Raw genomic sequence first — 14,682 nt, 5'->3', positions numbered from 1 at the left:
CAGGAATGATCAAAACAGCGAAATTTCGAAAATTAGAAAAATGGCAGCATTTTGAAGTCTAAATATCGTTTTTCTTGTGCTTTTCGTCCTTTGGGTGGCAAAAGAAAAATAGAAAAAAAAATCGGATTTTGAAATTCGTGGTTCACGAGATAAAGGTATATCAGGTGAAGGTCTCTTCCAAATTTCGAGTCAATCGGTCAACTACAACGCGAGATATCAGGTCAGCTAGTTTAAAAAATATGGTTTCGAGAAAAACGCATTTCAAGTTTTCATTACCCATTGTACAGTGGCTGTATACCGCACTTTAAACACTTATAACTTTGTTAATCTCACAAATATAAACAAATCCTTTTGTATAGAGATTTTTTAAAGGGTACGCTTCTTTAAAATGTGAAAAAAAAATCGATTTTTGTCAGCCGGATTACAATACCCCCTTAATTAAAAAATTTGACAGGAACGATTTGATGTTGATTCGTTTACATTATAATAAAATAAAACTATTTTTGAAAAAATAGCAAAGCTTCCATGCTACAATTAATACTAAAGAATTTTATTTTACGTTATATTTAGAATTTTTAAATACTTGTATGAGATAGTTAACCAATTATACGACTCAAGCCACTGCCATAATCACTAGTATTACATACATGGTGAGTCGATAAAAGTAACCATGTGAAATAACTAGTTATCTATTTAATATATTGGGAAATGCTAAAATAAAATTCTTATGTCGCATAGTTTTTAAGATAATAAAATAACTTTGACTTTTTTCAACAGCTCTGTATATTATACATTATTAAAAATAATATATTCAGTTTTTCTATTATGAAAAAATTAATTAAAAATTCTCTATTGTTACTGTGAATTAATAAAATAATTTGGTAGCAAAATTAAAAAGAATTTTAAAAGTGGAGTTAATCACTTTGGTCTATAATCATTTTATTTAGGAAAAATAAATTTTAAAATAACAAAATAACCTTGAATTTATTAAATGGCTCTGTATATTATACATTATTAAAAATAATATATTCAGTTTTTCTGTTATGAAAAAATTAATTAAAAATTCTCTATTGTTATTGTGGACTAATCAAATAATTTGGTACCAAAATTAGAAAGAATATTAAAAATGAAGTTAATCACTTTGGTCTACCATCATTTTGCTTGGAAAAAATAAATTAATTATGCGTTTGAATAAATGAAGAAATTAATTACTACAGAATTTGTCTATTCTATTGTTATTGTGGACTAATCAAATAATTTGGTACCAAAATTAGAAAGAATATTAAAAATGAAGTTTATCACTTTGGTCTGCCATCATTTTGCTTGAAGAAAATAAATTAATTATGCGTTTGAATAAATGAAGAAATTAATTACGACAGAATCTCTCTGTTCTATTCTTCGCCAGTTTGTGAGAATTCATCAATGACTCATCGTCCATGTTTCATTTTGGGGCGAGATTCATTTTGGAGAGATCTTGCTGAAATTCTAGGCAAGAAGGTGGGAAATAGTTCTCACACCGATGCGGAGAAGGGGTGGCTTGTCAGTCGAAATCAAGTTAACCACTGTTCATTTCGCTCGACCGTGTCGACCACTTTGAAAAAACAATGGCTGACCCAGTTCTGAATCGAGGATCAATTCGGAATTCTGTATTGTGCGAATTCGCCTGACTTGCGGTTGATCCGTTCGCGAAATACGATTGCTCTGAGTTTGCGCTGTAAGCATGGCTGGCAATCGTCGGATTGTTAAATAAACGATATGTGGTTAAATTTGATGGATAGTAATAGATTACACAGTGATAGGAAGATGTATCGTGTAATGCCCTTGGAAAAATATTTTTGGGTTAATGTAGCTTTAGGAACTGTTCCCTTTACTTATACTTTGTACGTAATATAATTATCGATTATGGTGAAATATGAAATTAAAATTAGAATATTTCGAATGAAATTTAGGGGTGCTTTGAAATTTTTTATTTCGAAGAAAAGTCAGAGTAATTTAATATATTTGATATTTTACTCTTTTCTATAAAGTCTTTCCTTTTAATTTAATTTTATTTTAGAATAAATTTAGAATTTCCTAAATATATTTAAAAATAAATTTATTGAAAAATATCATAAAAGTCATAAGAGAGAAAAAGTTTACTTATGTTAATCTTAAAACTTAGTGTATATACTGACATTTTTAAAAAGTTAAATAAATTGATAATTAATGAGATATTTTTCGCAATTAATATTACAATTTTCTGATTTCATTAATAATTGCATATTGATTCATATATATTGAAACATCTGCAATCTAATATAAAATTATCATGAATACCATGTAAATCACAGAAAAAATTAACAAAAATTAACAGCAGCAATGAAAAAGAAATATGAAGAAGATAATGAATTAGTGGTCATGTATCATCCTTCACAATCCACTGATCTGTAAGTATTGTTAGATGCAATACTAGGTTCGAATTGGCAAACTCTCTGAAGTTTGTTTCACGTCTGAAGCTGACTTGAGAAATCATTTGCAGTACGTATGAAACTGAATGAATATATTAGTATATACATGCACGTATATACTACATGAACCAAAATTACAATGGACACAACATTCCTTAATAATTATTTCATTCATCACTGCACTCCTAATATTTATGAATGGATGTATACACACTACTAAAAATTCCTTATTATTAAGTATTCATTAAATACTCGTATCCATGAATATATTGAACATTTAATCTGTATCAAAATAAATCCACACTAAAATTTTCTTATTATAAATCAGAATAAATTATATTATAATCTCGTTCTATAGATACGACGTGAATTTATCTCCACTGTAAACATAATTCGTAAAAGATACGAATTATATATAGTAAATAATTACACTATAATAAGGAGTCTAACTCGTCACAAATATCTTCACAGCAAATCCCATGATTATAAACTATACTTCAACGCTTCATGTGATAATTATATTTCACATGTTCGAATATGCACAAAGTTCGAAAAATTTCTAAAATTTGTATTCAGTTTTGATGAAAACTGAATACTACGTAATGTATAACTTTTGATAATTAAATTATAGTGCATGGGGTTGAGCAATGAGTAATGCTCGTTTAATAAATGCTTCCAAAGTTGCATACAAATAAGTAAAGGCAATTACGGTTGTTACTAGACGTAAGATGGACGTGGCAAAGAAATATTATTACCAACGATATGCACTGTCAATCATGCATGCATGTTGATCGCGTGTCGTCAGCTGCAAGTTATCTTTCCGACGAAAATAAACAGAAAATGGAATCCAGATGGCTCATGCACGTTCCAGTGCCTCGTGTCGCGTGTCGAACGTGCTTAATTGCTCGCGAAACTGTGTCAAATAAAATACCAAATACATGTATTTCGAGTTTTTATTGTCTCGATGTGTAGAATATACGTATGTAGATGTGCACATAGATATGTGTATACACGATATTGATAACTGCATAGAGCTTATTCAGGAGAATTTTCGTATGTGTCATCTGAATCATCATATAATCGGAACAATTCAAATTAATAAAATATCTCTATTTCACAAATGTGATACCAAGAATAGTAAATAAATAAATGGAAAAATAAGAAACTGTGTCTTCATTTGAGAATGTCAGAGATATTTAAAAAATATTAATAGTGGTTGATAGAAATTTGTTTTTTTTTTTTTGAGTTTAGAGTAAAAAAATATTTCTATTTTATAAATATGATATGAATAATAGTAAACAAATAAATGGAAGAATAAGAAATTGTCTTGCTTTGAGAATGTCAGAGATATTTAAAAAAATGACAATTTTGATGATGGAAATTTTTTCTTTTTTAAGCTTAGAGAGCAAATTTGACATTTTATTGGAGCGTTATATATATTTGATCATTCATATTCGATTGATCCAACATCGTGGAAGAAAATATTTACGTATCCACTACTTGTTTTAAATTTACGGAATTACCTGTATAATACCTGTAATACCTATGTATAATACCTATATATAATACCTATATACAATACCTATAATACCTATATGACTCCTATATAATAGCTATACCTAAAATGCCTATATATCAGCTATATAGTAGCTATAAATAAATGCAAAAACATAGTACATGGGTACAATCACAAATATAAATATAGTAAATATGTATTAAATAATTGCAGAACTACCATCTTTAAAAATTATAACTAATTAAATCGACTCAATGAATTAATATTAATATATCCTCGAGAAATAAATAAATATACAGTAACTAATGTCTCAGATATGAATCTCGAATTTCTGATTTTAATTTGTATATAAAATAACACTAACGCGAAATATTTTAAACGACATCGATTTTGCAACTTTTCTCCATTTTAAACATATTTAATGCCTCGAACGGTTCGAAATGGACGAGTATTGGAATGGACGGAAGGAAATGCGATCAATTTCTATTTCATATTAAAAATAAAACAAGGCAGAGGGTTTAAGCAGAAACTTCCTGATCGGAATTGGATTAGGTTCATCCGCTACTAAGTCCTTCGACATGCTTTAGCAAAGCGTAGTCTAACCTACTTTATAACAGGGGATTAGCTTCCAGTTTTTGTTGGATATGTAACAGGAAGGCCTCTCACGATCTTGGATGTAAATACGTAAACAGGGTTGCATTACATTTTCTGAGCAGCAATAAAAGGTATTAAAATTACTATTATAAATACGAGAAAAAGAAATATCTTATTTAAACACGTATATTATTTATTAAAAGAAAATATTATTTAAATATATTAATTTATTCTAAGAGTAGTTTTTATTTTGCATATACCTAATTTTGTACAATTTAGTGTATAGTAATCTCATCTTTTAAACTTAGTATTGGAGCAATAAAAGGTATTAAAATTATTATTATAAATACGAGAATAAAGAAATCTCTTATTTAAACAAGTATATTATTTATTAACAAAAATATTATTTAAATATATTAATTTATTCTACGAGTAGTTTTTATTTTGCGTATACCTAATTTTGTACAATTTAGTGTATAGTAATCTCATCTTTTAAACTTAGTATTATATTTTTAACTTTTTGCATAAATTTCATTTTTTTAAATATTTTTAAATATTTTAACGTTTATTTTAACGTTTTAAATATTTTTTTGGAATAATATACTGTTTACAAATGAATTTTTTTAAACAAAGCATAATTTGAAAGGAAGGAAATTAACGATTTTCCTATTTTAATTTAATAAAAATATATCTATTGTTGTATAGTGAATTTTATGATAGAAGTTAGTATTTTCCCGTATTATAATATCGAAATGCTGAAAACGAAAACGAGAAGCAAATCGTCAGATGGTTGGTCAACAAGAAATAAGATCGATATTTAATTATCGGCTACCGTGCCATTAAATGGTCCATTTTTGTTCCCTTTTTCCCCTTCATTTCATCTTTCTTTTTCTTCCTTTTTCATTATCGTACAATGTTTAGCGTTGTCGTTTTACTTTCAACTTGGCGGGACGATAATTATTCAATCACCTAAAATTTTTTAACGAGGACGTGCAATAAAGTATCACCCTTTTATTATACTCTCGTTACACCAGAAAAAACAGAAATATTATTTTCGAAGCACCTGGCAAATCCAAAGAAATTCGCAAAAGATAAACATTCTCATTTGCAAACGAAATTTCTGTAAATTACAATGACAAAAATAAATTCAATCTTTATGACTTTTATATAAATTGAAACGGATTTCGATATTCAATAAAGAAAGATTTTCAAAGCTTCGTTACATCTATATAAACAAAAATTTTCGAAGCTTCGTCACAACTAAACAGAAAAATTGGAAATATTATATAATAATCGCAAAAATTCAATTTTCAAAACACCTGGAAAATTAAAACAAGTTTATAAAAGATAAACAATCTCGTGAATAAATAAAACATAATTTATGCAAATTATTATGCCAAAGATAAATTCAATCTTTATGACTTTTATAAAAATACTACCGAAAATAAATCGGAACAGATATGGATATCCAATAAACAAAAATTTTCAAAGCCTCGTCGCGACTTAACAGAAAAATTGGAAATATATAATAATCGCGAAAATTTGATTTTCAAAACACCAAGTTTGGAAAATCCAAACAAGTTTGCAAAAGATAAACATCCCCATTTATAAACTAAACTTGTGCAAATTACGATGCCAAAGATAAATTCAAGTTTTATGATTTTCATAAAAATACCAAAGAAAATAAATCGGAACAGATATAGATATCCAATAAACAAAAATTTTTAAAACTTCCTCAAGAATAAACAGAAAAATTGGGAATATTGCATAATAATAATTACGAAATTTGAATTTCCAAAATATCTAAAAAATCTAAACAAATTCGCAAAAGATAAACAAAACTTCTGCAAATTACCATGCGGAAACAAAATTCACTCCTCGTCACTTATAAAAATTGCAACTAAAACAGACTTCGATATCCAACCAACAAAAATTTTCAAAGCTTCGTCAGGACCAAACAGAAAAATTGGAAGTATTATATAATAGCTCCGAAAATTCAATTTTCAAAGCACTCGACCACTCCTCCCACAGTACCTCCGCTCGCAAAAGATATTCACTCGTTTACATATTTCCGTTCATGAATAAAATTCCCAGTATAATCATTCCGGGAGAGACGTTCGCTTCGGCCATTTCGCGATGCTCATTCTGCAGCGAAAAAAAGCCCGAGAAAATGTTCGATGCTGCATACCCCGTCGTAATCAGGAGCAGGAATAAATCTCTTGCGAGTTAACTCTGTATCGGTTAATCCGTATTAGTCAATCTCTGTCGACCAATCTCCGTCAGTCAATGTCTGAGAATTAACTCCGCGTTAGCTATCCTTCGTCAGTCAACTTCTCTGGGTTTGCTCGATGTCAACCGACCTCTATTAATTTCTGCGAATTTGCTCTCCGTCAGCCGGCCCCTGTCAACCAATGTTCAGCCATCCCTCTTCTTTTCGCTGGCCCAGACATTATCCGCGTATTTTTCTCCCGCGTTATGTATCTCGCGAATACGTTACTGGCGAATATCCAATACCGAACGACGAATTAATTCTTTTGCGACTGATAAATCGGTACTTTGGGTTTTAAACGTGACAAATGTTGCAATGATACATTTCCTTGCAGCGCGAGAACAATTGCAGGAAACTTGACAGCTGTTTTTCTATTATTTTACACATATGATATTGTAGGTTACCAAAAGAAATCGCAAATCGGGTATTGCCAACAAAAACAAATTGTAAACCGATCGATATCTTCTAGAAGCAAATCGAAAAGTTATTCTATGTAACAAAATTAAGTTGCGTGACTCCCCTACGGGGAGGTGAAGCGTAGGTTAAGGAAAGCATAAAAGCATGGTCCTTGACAAGCAAAACAGAGTCCTTAGAAATCGGTTGTGATCAGCACAAGCGTGAGTTGCTTGGTGTTGGAAAAAGAGTTTTAAAAGAGTGCGTCCTTCTGTGTTTTCATTTCGTAATCTTGGTGTTCTTTTCCTAAGTTGAATCAGTTTACGAGTTTTGAGATTGTGTTATTGTGTTCTTGTTCTTTCGATAATTTTCGGTGTCTCAAGACCAGTATTCGCCATCCTACAATATTGTAGGAATTTACCGAATCGCTCGGAAGAAATTTGCGTTGCGGGCTGGATACGTATAGTACAAAAACGCCGCTTTTGATTAACAATAACAGTATCGTTTATTTAATACTAGGTTTACGGACGCTATCTGTATACCTATTTCTAAGGACACCTCTCAAATTGACAGGTAAAGGAAACTACGTGCCTTCTTTTTAACGATTAGTTTAATTTAAAAACAATTATATATTATATTAACAGTCTTAATATAAGTTAACTAAATCTGTTACCATCGTATGATTGGAGCAACCCTTCCGTCAAATTGACGGGTTCCGTAAATCTAATGTTAATGGTGTACGTTAAATAGGGAGTAAGGGATGATGGACATATTAGAAATAGCGACACGCGATGCACTGGAATGAAATAATTATATTCGGCCATTTCTTTCTTTTTATTTTAGTATGAAAAATATCACCGAGCTACTGAAGCTTCCTTTCAAGTCCTGTCTGGCTCGCGAAGTGTCTTTGTTGTGTTGGGACTGTGTTAAAATCCTCTTTGTAGTGGGTTTAGTTAACATTCTTCGGAAGTATTTTAGTTTTTTCTTTTTTATAATTTTTGGGGGGGTTGTTTAACCCTTTGTACTCGAGGGGCGACTGTCAGTCGCCATTTGTTTTAACACTAGGTTCACGGAGGCTAAATTTAATTTGCTTTTCTTTCTTTTCGTACACACAGATTATATTATACATTGTATTTAATATTTGCAAATTATAAAAATTGTAATGAATGGTATTACAAAAATATTCGTATTTAAAATTTGGAATAAAAATACCGGAATATTTATAAAAATAATTAATAATAATATTAATTATAAATATAATCAATTAATAATAATAATTAATAAGTGAATAAAATTTGTGAAAAATATATGGAAAGATAATTCATTAAAATTCGCCGAGTATTGATAAATTTGCTTTTCTTTCTTTTCGTACACACAAATTATATCATACATTATATCTAATATTTCCAAATCATAAAAATTATAATGAGTGATATTACAAAAATATTCGTATTTAAAATTTGGAATAAAAAATACGCGAATATATTTTTATTACAGATTTAAACAAAGAAAAAATGAAAATAATTAATTGAATTAAAATGTACATATAATGCAGTATAAAAATAGAAATGTAAGTCATATCAACGCGAGAATATTTCTGAAAGCTAATTACCGTATATTTCTTTCGTGATATTGTTAACAAAGAAAATTACACCGCGCTGAAATTGGAAATACCTTTCGTGGACAGACAATTACTAGGGAACAATTCTGCTCCTTGGAAATAGAATCTTTTTAAGTTGTAGTATAGCCACCTGCTATAGGCAGGCAATCGAATAAATGGCCGTCCGTGAAAGCAATCTTCGAAACGGGACAATGTATCGTCGCCAAATGAGTATTGAACGTTCGTGAAAGAATTTTTCAATTCAGGTTCAGGTGCCACGATTTTCATTATATCCTATTATATTTATTATCATATTTTTTAATATTCACCTCTCCATTTCGATACTTCCATAATAATACTTACTTTATAATATATGCAGATAATCACGAAAGCGGTATAAATAAAATAATTTGAAAAAATCATTTTATCATTCATTTTGTATCACATTCGTTTGTACTACAATAGAAAAAAATTATTGGTAAAATAGCGAAAAATTTAATGGCTGGATTGACTTTGTAACTTTGTAATTCATTTTCAAATTTATGACATTTGGAGCGTGAGATTTAATTTAAGGAATTTAATTAATACAAATTTGATATAAAGAAAAATATGAAAATTGGAGGGAAACCAGGAAAGCAAACGAGAAGTGGGAAAATTAATTTTTGGAAATGAAGGTAAATTCGTAAATTGGATAATTTCGTTTCTCTTTGAGTCTAAAGTTGGAAAGGGGATAAATGAGAATTAGATTACGACTGTGTTAGTGGGTTAAGGCAATTAGCTAATATATAAAAATTTTGGAAAAGAAAGTTACCTAAAAAGGGAAAGGTGAATCTATTTTTCAAAAATAATTATTCGAAAGTAAGGAGTACGATATGCTACAGAGGTTATAAATCGAAAAATTATGGATTAAACTTAAGGATTCAACAATTTTAAGCTACCTAATAATTAATCTATGTACGTACTTAATATTCATGTACGGAAAATGCAAATATTTGATCATTAGTAATGGATGCGGATAAAATTCCGATAAACATGGTAAATAAAATATCACGCATACTATGTGTTTCAGAATTGCATTAATACGCATATGTATAACATTTACAAACACAAATGAAATAAACATAAAAATAATGTAGAACAAATCTATGGCAAAAAACAGGAAAGCTCGATACTTTATTTATTTAATTAAATTAATTAAATTTCTACGTGGAAAAATACTATACCTCACTTATTTGTACATTGTATTAAGTGCATATGCATATGCAAAATACAAAAGAATGCTTTAAGTAAATATTGTTATATTTTATGAGACGTATTTAAAAAGGAATTCATCTAAGAAACAAAAAATTAACTAATCATTTTATTAATTATTTTGATATAACAAAAACCCAATAATTCAACTAATTTTGTAGTACTAATTATATGTTATATGTTATTAGACGTCATAATCACCTGGTACGTAAATAATACAAAAATTCGAGAATTTTTGACCGATTTTTGTAAAATAATTCGGTCATTAAAGGGTTAATGAAGTGTACCTGATTATGTAGATATAACAGGAAATCCAATAATTAAATTATTTGATAATTTTTATCACAATACATTATTGCAGGCCACAATCATTTGCCAAATAGATAATAAAAAAATTCTGTAGCTTTTTATCAATTTTTATAAAATAATTCAGTTATTAAAGGGTTAATAATGTGTAGCTGATTATTTACATACAACAAGAAAGCCAATAATTAAATTATTTTATAATTTTAATCAGGATACGTTATTGCAGATCACAATCATTTGCCAAATAGATAATAAAAAAATTCTGTAGCTTTTTATCAATTTTTATAAAATAATTCACTCAGTGGAGGGTTAATAACGTGTAGTTGATTATTTAAATACAACAAGAAACCCAATAATTAAATTATTTTGCAATTTTAATCAGGATACGTTATTGCAGTTCACAATCACTTGCCAAATTGATAATAAAAAAATAATAAGAAAATTTTTCAAAAATGCTTCTTTAATGAATATATTCCATGTCTCTCTGGCCTCGTCTCGCACCTTTCTTCTCGTCCCTAAGATTCTTCTTCGCTAAATACAATCTGCTACCTGTTTTTAGTTAAGAAGAATCAGAATCGTGATCACTTTAACGCGTAAATGAATTTGCCCGGGAATTTCCCCGCGGAAGGGCTGCAAATACGTAAAGCAAATTTCCAGCCAGCGACACAGACGGATCGTGTTACATCGCCGATGAAAGTTCCCTTTTACCAGAGGTAAATTAATTCACGTGAACTGACGAGCAAAGCGAACGATACAGAGCGCAATCAATTTTTACGACGAAAAGAAGCGAAACGCTGCACGACGACATAATAAATAGTCGCGCAATAAGCCGTCATAAATCACTGGTTTAACAACAATATCGCGATTAAGCCGTATGAAACGGAGTTATCGAGTAGAAAACTGCTCGACTACTGAAACACCTATTCTACAATTTTCCCTACCAGTGCTTTCGATGGCTGAGATTGTAGCATACTTCGGGAAATATCGATTGTATTATGAATTATTATGTCGTAAATTTGATCTACAGAAAATGGGTTCGAAGAAGGTACTTGACATAAAAGTACAGAAAAATTGTTCAGATTATTAGAAAACATTTGTTAATAAATTATTAACCCACGTATTTTTGAAATAATATTGGCTTGAAATATTAGAAATTAAAATATTATATTAACTTGCAATATTTATGTTTTAATTAGAAATTAAAATATTAAAAATATTTGTTTACATTTTTAAAAATGATTATACTATTAGTTAATTAGGGTACCATTTTGCGAGAGAAGCACAAATACTTGTAATGTATAGTTACCATATTTCAACTATTCCAAGATAACCATTTAGGTATTTTTTGAAGTATTTATTTAAACTACTATGAAATATATTTTAATTATTGTATTATAATATACCTGCTTACATCTCTTTAATATACTATATATGTTTAAATATTATTAGAAAAACTATTAGCTGACTGTCATTGTCAGAGGAACACAAATACTTGTGATGTGCTATTGTTGTATTTAGATCCTTGCAAAATAATCACTTTTCATTTATTTGTAATAAATTTTAATAAATTGCTTTTGAGGATCACCATGCAGTCTATTTTATGAGCAAAATAGTCAATTATTCGGTTTAAATTGTCACGAGATACTCGTTTTCGTACCTTTAACACAAGTATTTCTAAGGGTGATCACAAGGGTTGTTTTGTAAGAGAGGTACAAATGTTTGCCATGGGCAAACTACTGTAGTAGTTGTCCAAAGATGGCCAGGGACGTACAATCGGTCACGTAGCTATCAGGTGACACAGGATTGTTTGGAAGAAAATTCAGAGAGTTTAGAAATGGCAAGCTGCCCGACGTTGAGTTGTCTTAAATAATAGGAACACTGTTCCTAGGGGATCTGGTTACAGGGTAAAGAACACGAGGGTGTCTTCTGGTGAGAGCACTGTGAAGAATGGCACGAACTTAGTTCAAAAACCTAGAATCGAATCCAACGATTTCTCTTTGGAATCTGAAACGTAGAACTCGTTCGAAAAATATACGACCACGTTAAACATTTTCTGTCAAATAATTATCTACTGAATAGTGAGTATAATTAAATAACTATTGAAATACAGAATTCGTTTGAAAAATATATGACCACGTTAAATATTTTCTGTCAAATAATTATTTACTCAATAGTGATTGTAATTAAATAACTATTGAAATACAGAACTCGTTCGAAAAATATAGGACCAGGTTAAATATTTTCTGCCAAATAATTATCAATTTTACAGCGATGATACCTAAAATAATTACATATAAAATATTCAAATGACAGGTGAATCTCAGGTGAAAAAATTTTGGTCAAAATAAATTTGTATGGAGCAATAGAATTTATGAAAATTCCTAAATTAATGGATTGAATCGAACGATAAACATGAGATTTTTAATTTCTCTCTTTTGTTCAAATTTACAAAATCCTTTATCCCAGGTATAATTTAAAAATATCGAAAAGGTAAATATATTTCATTAACGAAAGTATTGTACATCGCAGCAGGTTAAAGGGCTATTGAAATCGGGGAACGAAGATATCTGAGGTTAAATTAATCAAGCTTAGAGGGACAGTATAAATTTTCAGTAGGACTAAAGACAACTGTCAGGCCACGGTCAGATAATTAATCGTCGCGAGATAAAGTAAACGAGGGTCAATCGATTTTGCAAATCTCCAAAGTCAATCTTTTGTGACGTTTGGAAGTCATGCTAGTACATTCAAGACAGAATATTCTCTCCAAAAGTATTTCTCATTTAAAAAATACATATACACCATAACTCATTAAAAAGACTGAAAACCTAAAACAAGATAAAAAAAAGAAATAATTCTTACTGATTTATGTACCATAGTTTATATGGAGAATAATTATTAAATACAGAAGAATTAATGGTTATTTATTTTACTTTACTACAGCCTGACCCCCATAGTGCTCAGATAATACGTGTGTCCACGAATCACGATACACTGTCAATAATTAAATAAACCTAAGGTGGCTCTTCTGATCCAAGACCTGAATCTGCCAAGGGTTAAACGCTAAACCTGTCACTTAGGTCTGAGTAAAATAAAATTCCATAAGCAATCTTCATTCTAAATTCCCTAGGAAAATCTGAGCTTTTAAGAAGACTTGCGTCACTCAGTGTTAATCCTTGAAATACCGTTTCCAGTATTCCGTTCATCCTTTTGTTTAGGACAGACTGTGTATCTAAATGTGGAAGCTCTGAAATTTGACAAGTACCAGTGTTGCGGCCCTAAGGACCGCAATGTCGCAGGCCAAGTGGAGGACTGTTTTATGTCCTTATTGTCAGCGTCCCTTGACTTCTACACACTCATTGTCACCTAAGCCACCACTTTGGTAAACCGTAACAAGCAACAATATATCACCCTTAAGACGACAGGCATAAGGACCCAGATGGATTAAACAACCACAACCACCGAAAAACGCTGGAGCTAGCACACACCCCTAATATTATTCGCAACCAATCAATAGACAGAGGAAGCTTATAAAACCATCGACAGAACAATCACGAAGATTTTTACAAAATCCTTTATCCCAGGTATAATTTAAAAATATCGAAAAGGTAAATATATTTCATTAACGAAAGTATTGTACATCGCAGCAGGTTAAAGGGCTATTGAAATCGGGGAACGAAGATATCTGAGGTTAAATTAATCAAGCTTAGAGGGACAGTATAAATTTTCAGTAGGACTAAAGACAACTGTCAGGCCACGGTCAGATAATTAATCGTCGCGAGATAAAGTAAACGAGGGTCAATCGATTTTGCAAATCTCCAAAGTCAATCTTTTGTGACGTTTGGAAGTCATGCTAGTACATTCAAGACAGAATATTCTCTCCAAAAGTATTTCTCATTTAAAAAATACATATACACCATAACTCATTAAAAAGACTGAAAACCTAAAACAAGATAAAAAAAAGAAATAATTCTTACTGATTTATGTACCATAGTTTATATGGAGAATAATTATTAAATACAGAAGAATTAATGGTTATTTATTTTACTTTACTACAGCCTGACCCCCATAGTGCTCAGATAATACGTGTGTCCACGAATCACGATACACTGTCAATAATTAAATAAACCTAAGGTGGCTCTTCTGATCCAAGACCTGAATCTGCCAAGGGTTAAACGCTAAACCTGTCACTTAGGTCTGAGTAAAATAAAATTCCATAAGCAATCTTCATTCTAAATTCCCTAGGAAAATCTGAGCTTTTAAGAAGACTTGCGTCACTCAGTGTTAATCCTTGAAATACCGTTTCCAG

At 30.1% G+C, this 14,682-nt stretch overlaps 1 protein-coding gene across 1 annotated transcript in view; it reads right to left on the bottom strand.

Annotated features, from left to right (window-relative positions):
• The window catches only part of igl (IQ calmodulin-binding domain containing protein igloo), a 208,857-nt gene that overhangs the window by 34,015 nt on the left and 160,160 nt on the right, over nt 1-14,682 (bottom strand). The gene's annotated exons all lie outside the window — the stretch shown is intronic.

This window comes from Eufriesea mexicana, unplaced genomic scaffold (assembly GCF_001483705.2).
Source record: "Eufriesea mexicana isolate 0111107269 unplaced genomic scaffold, ASM148370v2 scaffold10888, whole genome shotgun sequence".
NCBI lineage: Eukaryota > Metazoa > Arthropoda > Insecta > Hymenoptera > Apidae > Eufriesea > Eufriesea mexicana.
The sequence above is the reverse complement of the archived record's forward strand: the minus strand, read 5'-3'. Positions and strand labels throughout refer to the sequence as shown.